Raw genomic sequence first — 6,462 nt, forward strand, 5'->3', positions numbered from 1 at the left:
CCCCCACGGCTGAAAGGGCAAGCATGTTTAATGGGACGGGAATTCGAACCGCGACCCTCAGATTGCGAGGCAAGCGCCCTAACCACCTGGCCATGCCGGACCCCCGTGACAGCTCTCTCAATTTCGGAGCTAGCGAGCCGGGTTGGAATATAGGCGATACCCTAAAGTATCCCCCCCCCCCCCAATTCACCTGTGGGTGTTTTATAAGAGTGTCAAACAATCCCTTATCGTGGATAGTGGACGGTAGGTTGTCTACCTTCCCTCTGATCAATAGTTCAAAATTAGGGAGGCAGATAGCCTTAGCAGCTTTGCTATCAATACAAAATATAAGTAAACATACAATATAAGTATATGTTGTACAATTGACGGATAAATGTTTCAAAGTCAATGAATTATAACTTATCAAAATCACATATTTTATATCTACGAGAGAAAGTAAACACAAAAGTAACAACGGCATGACTTGAATACAAATTGTTGTTAAAAAAATATTTGTTATATAATATCTTAAAGAATAATTATTTGGAAAATGAAACTGGTAACTTAATAAGCTACAAACAGTGAATAAAATGTTTACTCATGCATTATAATTAATCAAATATTACTAATGTGTCATAATAATATCTCAAGAAAATATTATTCTCTGTTTAATTAAGCAAACGTTAGTTTCATTGCCTACTTTCTCCGAAAGAGAGTCTGAGGCCGCCTGGAGGGGTCATCTGTTTTAACCACTCGCACCATTATACGGTAGTGTGTTGTCTTTCAGTCAGTCAGTAGGCACTAAACTTACTTCACAAAAGGGATGCTTAACGTTGCAATTTGTACTGTAGTGATGTCAGTAAAACGTGTGCATGCCATGAATCACGAGAAGAATTATGCAACCTGTAGGCCACAATACAGCATGACACATGAACTTCTAAAGCAAGAAATAACAATATTTGTTACTCTTAATTGTGATTTTATTTACTCTTGAAATAGAACACTTTCGGGGACCTTGCAAAAGTATATCGAACGTTTGAAACCTCCTCCTCTTTCCTCCAAGTACAATGTTTTCACAAGACGAACTGTCAGATCTACTGGATAGGAATTGGATGTTTGAAGGTCTCCCCTCATTTCCTCCAAGTACAACGTATACACAAGACGTACTGTCAGATCTACTGGATAAAAACTGGATGTTTGAAAGTCTCCCCCATTTCTTCCAAGTACAAAGTATACACAAGACGTACTGTCAGATCTACTGGATACAAACTGGATGTTTGAAAGTCTCCTCCATTTCCTCCAAGTACAACGTATACACAAGACGTACTGTCAGATCTACTGGATACAAACTGGATGTTTGAAAGTCTCCTCCATTTCTTCCAAGTCAAAGTATACATAAGACGTACTGTCAGATCTTCTGGTTAGGAACTGGATGTTTGAAGATCTCCCCCCATTTCCTCCAAGTACAACGTATACACAAGACATACTGTCAGATCTACTAGATCGTCTAACAAAATACTGTTTTTTTGAAAGTTTCCTTCCTGCTTTCTCCAAGTGTAATGTACGAACTAAGCATACTAAGCTATTGGAGAAAAATACGAAAACCAGCAGGTTTTGCTAATTTAAAATCCTGTAAAACATTTTAGTGTTATGATTGTATTAATTAGAGTCGCATTCCTAGTCTAATAAATATCATTTCATAACCGAACACAAGAACACTTGATAGCGATATACACCCAAACATTTAGGTAAACAGATTGATAAATACGTATCCCCCGGTGGGACAGCGATAAATTGACGAGCTTACAAAGCTGACATTACTGTCAAAACATGTAGTGTCTTGTCTACAAAATATATCTTTCTGTTTATACATTGTTGTGTGTTAATTTATTACGGTATCAGCATAATATACTTCCTTAAATAAATGTAGTCTTCTGTCTTAAATTTTCCCTTCCTCCTAATCCACGCACACAAAGGCAGAATCTGTCATTGCAGTTTGCGTTCACGTTTTTAGTCAATGTTATATAGAAGACAGATGAATAAGAATGGTTTAGACGATATTTGCTCTCATGATACTAGTATGCATCATCTTTGGAAAGAGACAAGCATTTCTAAGTTTAAAGTTGTTGTTTTTTATTCACACTCTCAGAGATACTGAATTTATGTAGTTTTCACTTCCTTTGTTCTTTTGTGGATCTTCAACTCCGGGGTTAGTAAATATCCTGCCTTTATTACTTTACATCTTTCTTCTCAGCATTACTTGTCAGAAACGGCCTCACAAGAGGCTATAAAAACTCTAGAAATCAATATAATAGCAATGTTATATGGAGGACTTAGCTATCGCCTAGACAACTAGCATAATCCCTTTATTAACTTCTACTGGAAGATGTTATACGTTACGCTGCTCTCTAGGGCTGAATAAGCTCCACACTAGTTGTGCAGAAGTGTCCACAGAAGAGCTTTGAGTAATTGACTTCAAGCTTACAGTAGTTTGTACGGTAAAGAAATGGTGGTCTTACAGTAAAATATACAGTAAAGAATTGGTGGTTTTACAATAAAGTATGTAATAAAAAAGTTGTGGTTTTACATTAAAGTATAAAGTAAAGAAGTGGTGGTTTTACAGTAAAGTATACAGCAAGGAAATTGCCGATTTTACAGTAAAGTATAAAGTAAAGAAGTGGTGGTTTTACAGTAAAGAAGTTGTGGTTTTACAGTAAAGAAGTTGTGGTTTTACAGTAAATTATACAGCAAAGACGTTGTGGTTTTACAGTAAAATATACAGTAAGGACGTTGTGGTTTTACAGTAAAGTATACAGTAAAGGAGTTGTGGTTTTACAATAAAGTATATAGTAAAGAAGCGATAGTTTTACAGTAAAGAAGCGATAGTTTTACAGTAAAGAAGTTGTTGTTTTATACTGTACAGACGTGAAGACTTACACTAACATATTCAAATAATTCAGTTAAAGTTAAATTATTTCTAAATATAGCTTTATTTCCATTAAATACTGATTTTCCTTTTTTGTTTTATTCCATACAAACACTTTTGATATATTCAATTATACGTTCGAGATGCCTGCATTTCTTATTATTTGTTTGTTTGATTAAAATGTTTGCGTATATTGGTACTTAATATTTTCTATTCAATTATATTGCTTATCAACTTTAACCACACAAATAATAATTTTTTTCTAGAAACCTTTAGTTATTGTGGAAGCCAGATGTATGTGTATTCTTAATATCCCAGTTCCTTGAATGCCACAGTAAAGTTTAGATTGAGATTTTCTAATGCCAAAACCAATATCTGATTATTGCAGAAATGGTAGCTGGTTTGTATCATCACTTTCTTTAAACTGCTTCGCTTTCATGCTCTGTGTAAATTATTTCCTAAGAGATGTTTTGTTTGGTTACTGGTCTTACCTAACATTGGACAATCTCTGACAGGCTTGGAAGAATAATCTGTTAGATGATAATTGCTCGTCTGTGTTTCGTCAAACTATCCAGAACTTCCCACTCTTATCATTCACTGAGTTAAACTGCACTCAGGCCTTTTCCATGTCTTTGATAATATCAGTCGTTCTTATGGAGGTCAGGCGAGATTAAAGATGACAGATGGAAGAAGCCACCAAACGTTGCTGATTCTGGATCTCCTGACACCACTATTGTAGGTATGTATAATGTGATATACTTATGGTGACTTTCAACACCTCAAATTACCTATGTTGGATCGACCTCCTAGCAGCACTGAATGATAAGATTTGGGTGACAGGTGAACATTCCACTGGTGGATGTGACTCTGACCATTTCATAAGTACAAGAAAAACGTGTATGTCATACATCAATAATAACCTTATGTTTTAGCACTAGCACCATTACGATGATGATACATCATTCAAAGTGATCTGACCAACTAAGAAGCTAATTGAACACCTTTACTTATTGGTATTAGCTCTACCTCCATAGAAGGCAATTGGAGTTAACAGTGGATAGTTTCCTCAACAAAATTATGAAAACTTAGTAAAGTAAAATTTATTTCATCACACTCTCATAACGGAATTGCATATAAAGACTTGGAATGTCCTCAAGTAGTTTTTACCAGTTAATGTAAGCTGCTTAGCTAGGATGCCCTAACACTTGATTCCATGGAATACCTGCTCTCCAACCACACCTATAACTGGGTATCCAGTGTAACAGAACTATGCACCAGAATAACTCAAATAATTTAATCATGGTACTTATTAAAACTTAGCTATATTAGGTAATGAGCTGCGGCATCTCCATCATAAGGATAAATACAGTATGGTTCCAATAAAGGAGGAGAACTTCCTAGTAAGCCCAAACATCAACGCTTAGGAAATGAGATTCTGTTTTTGAACAGAAGTTATGACAGTGAAATATGAAATGGAGACTTTAGTCAAGTTGACAGATGGAGAAAACTTGTAGTGGCTCTGCTAATGAGATATCCACAATGACATCTGCATCCTGCCAGAAGTGACACTGACATAGTGTGCAATCTACACAAACACAAATCCTTGGCCTGTTGCTCTAGTTGTTCAAAGGATATGGATCTGTAGACTTCCTGACCCTAGTCAAAAAGAGACAAATGGGAGACTCTTGCTAAAGTTGGAGGCGTTTTTTTACATAAGTCACTTAGTTGCTATTCCTACACTAGAACCCACGCTTCAGTCAGACCAACCAAATTATAGGTAATAAAAATGTCCTAATATATTTACTATCATTAAACTAACAACTAGATTGGATCTCGCCTTTGATGTGTAAAAGTGTCCTTCCCTACAAGTGTTATAATTACTTCATCATGTAAATGGCCAAGTATAGCTTGGAATGTGTCTGTGAGAGGTGTAGTTTCTAGCTGCTAGAGCTTTACTTGATCTCATAGTGCATCAGACACTTCCCCGTAAACTAAGAACAGACTTTGGACTCAAAAGTTCATGATAGGTGTGCATTGAATGAAAAAGCTAGAATCTGTATCGTTCTTGGTGTTGTCATTAAGTATGAAGATATTGGTTCAATAACATACATTTTATGTTTACATGTCATGCAGAAATTATCTGCTAGCATATTATGTGTACCATGGTGAATTACAGCTCTGTGGTGGAGCAATAAAATGCCAATCTTATTATACACAGAAAAAAGTCCACTACACAAGCATATAACGACAATACCAACTAATACACAAATGGTGCTTGGAATTTTCCAAATGTAGATTCAAGTTGTATCATCAGTTAATGCTGTGGTAGAAATTAAGGCTGAATCACGATGTTTTCTGTCAGAAAACCAAGTTCCACTTGCTTTAGCTCTTAGGTCTCCAAAACCAAAATATATGTTACAGTTATAGTAAGTTATCACCTGGAATTTATTTGTATGATGTATAAAGTAGAAGTAATTGAAACTTACTCTACAACCAATGTTGCATCAATAATAGTTGGAGATGGCTTGAATGGGTAATGAAGAAAACTTTAATATAAGTTTAACATGACAGCAAATGTACAACGTTTCGACAAGGTTTTGTCTGATCAGTGTCTTCAAATAATTCAGCTGCCCAATTCACAACAGATAATTCTTGTTGCATCCCTTCAAAATTTGCATTTTTTGAAATTTGTAACCAAAATATCATTATTCCTGATCTCCATATGCAGCAAAACATCAAACCTAATAGAGCAGTGGTCACTTGCACCCAGATATCCCCTAATTTTCACTCTTTCAACAATTTCTATATTAGAAGTTAACATTAAATCTAAAATAGCATTGTTTCTAATAGATTCCTTGACTAATTGGTGAAGAAAACCATCTTGAAAAGTTTTCAAAAACCTTTCTCCCTCATTGTTTGTCTCTAGCATTTCCCATTCCATATGCCTGAAATTAAAATCACCCATAATTATGCCTGAAATTAAAATCACCCATAATTATGCCCTCATTAACATCTGAAATCTTAATCTCACTGTGAAGTTTCTCCCTAATTTCATCAGTATCATTTGGTGGTCTGTAACAAATTCCCACTAAAAGCCTTTTCTATTATATCCACTAATAGAAACCAAAATGGATTCAATCTTGTTGTTATATTTGATATTCTCAACTTCAACAGGATATAACTCACATTTTACATATAAAACCACTACTCCCCCTCTCTTTTGTACTCTATCCCTATTAAATAACCTGTTGTATTTCAAATAAATTTCTGTTATCAATATCATCTACATCTAACTATGTTTCAGTTATTCTGATTATATCAAAATACTCCATTCCTGTCAGTACCTTAATCATCTATTTTATTTGTTATACTACCAGTACTACAATAGTAACAATTAAGCCTATCCTTATAACTACTTCTAAACTCATTTCCTATGCTAAACTTTTCTATTCATTTCTTTTTTATTTAGTTTATCCTGGCCCTCACCACTGTCTTGTTTAATTCTTGTTACATCTGAATTAATAGACCTTGCAAACAAACCAGTTTCTACCCTACTT

Source organism: Limulus polyphemus, unplaced genomic scaffold (genome assembly GCF_000517525.1).
Source record: "Limulus polyphemus unplaced genomic scaffold, Limulus_polyphemus-2.1.2 Scaffold2544, whole genome shotgun sequence".
In the NCBI taxonomy this organism is placed as follows: domain Eukaryota; kingdom Metazoa; phylum Arthropoda; class Merostomata; order Xiphosura; family Limulidae; genus Limulus; species Limulus polyphemus.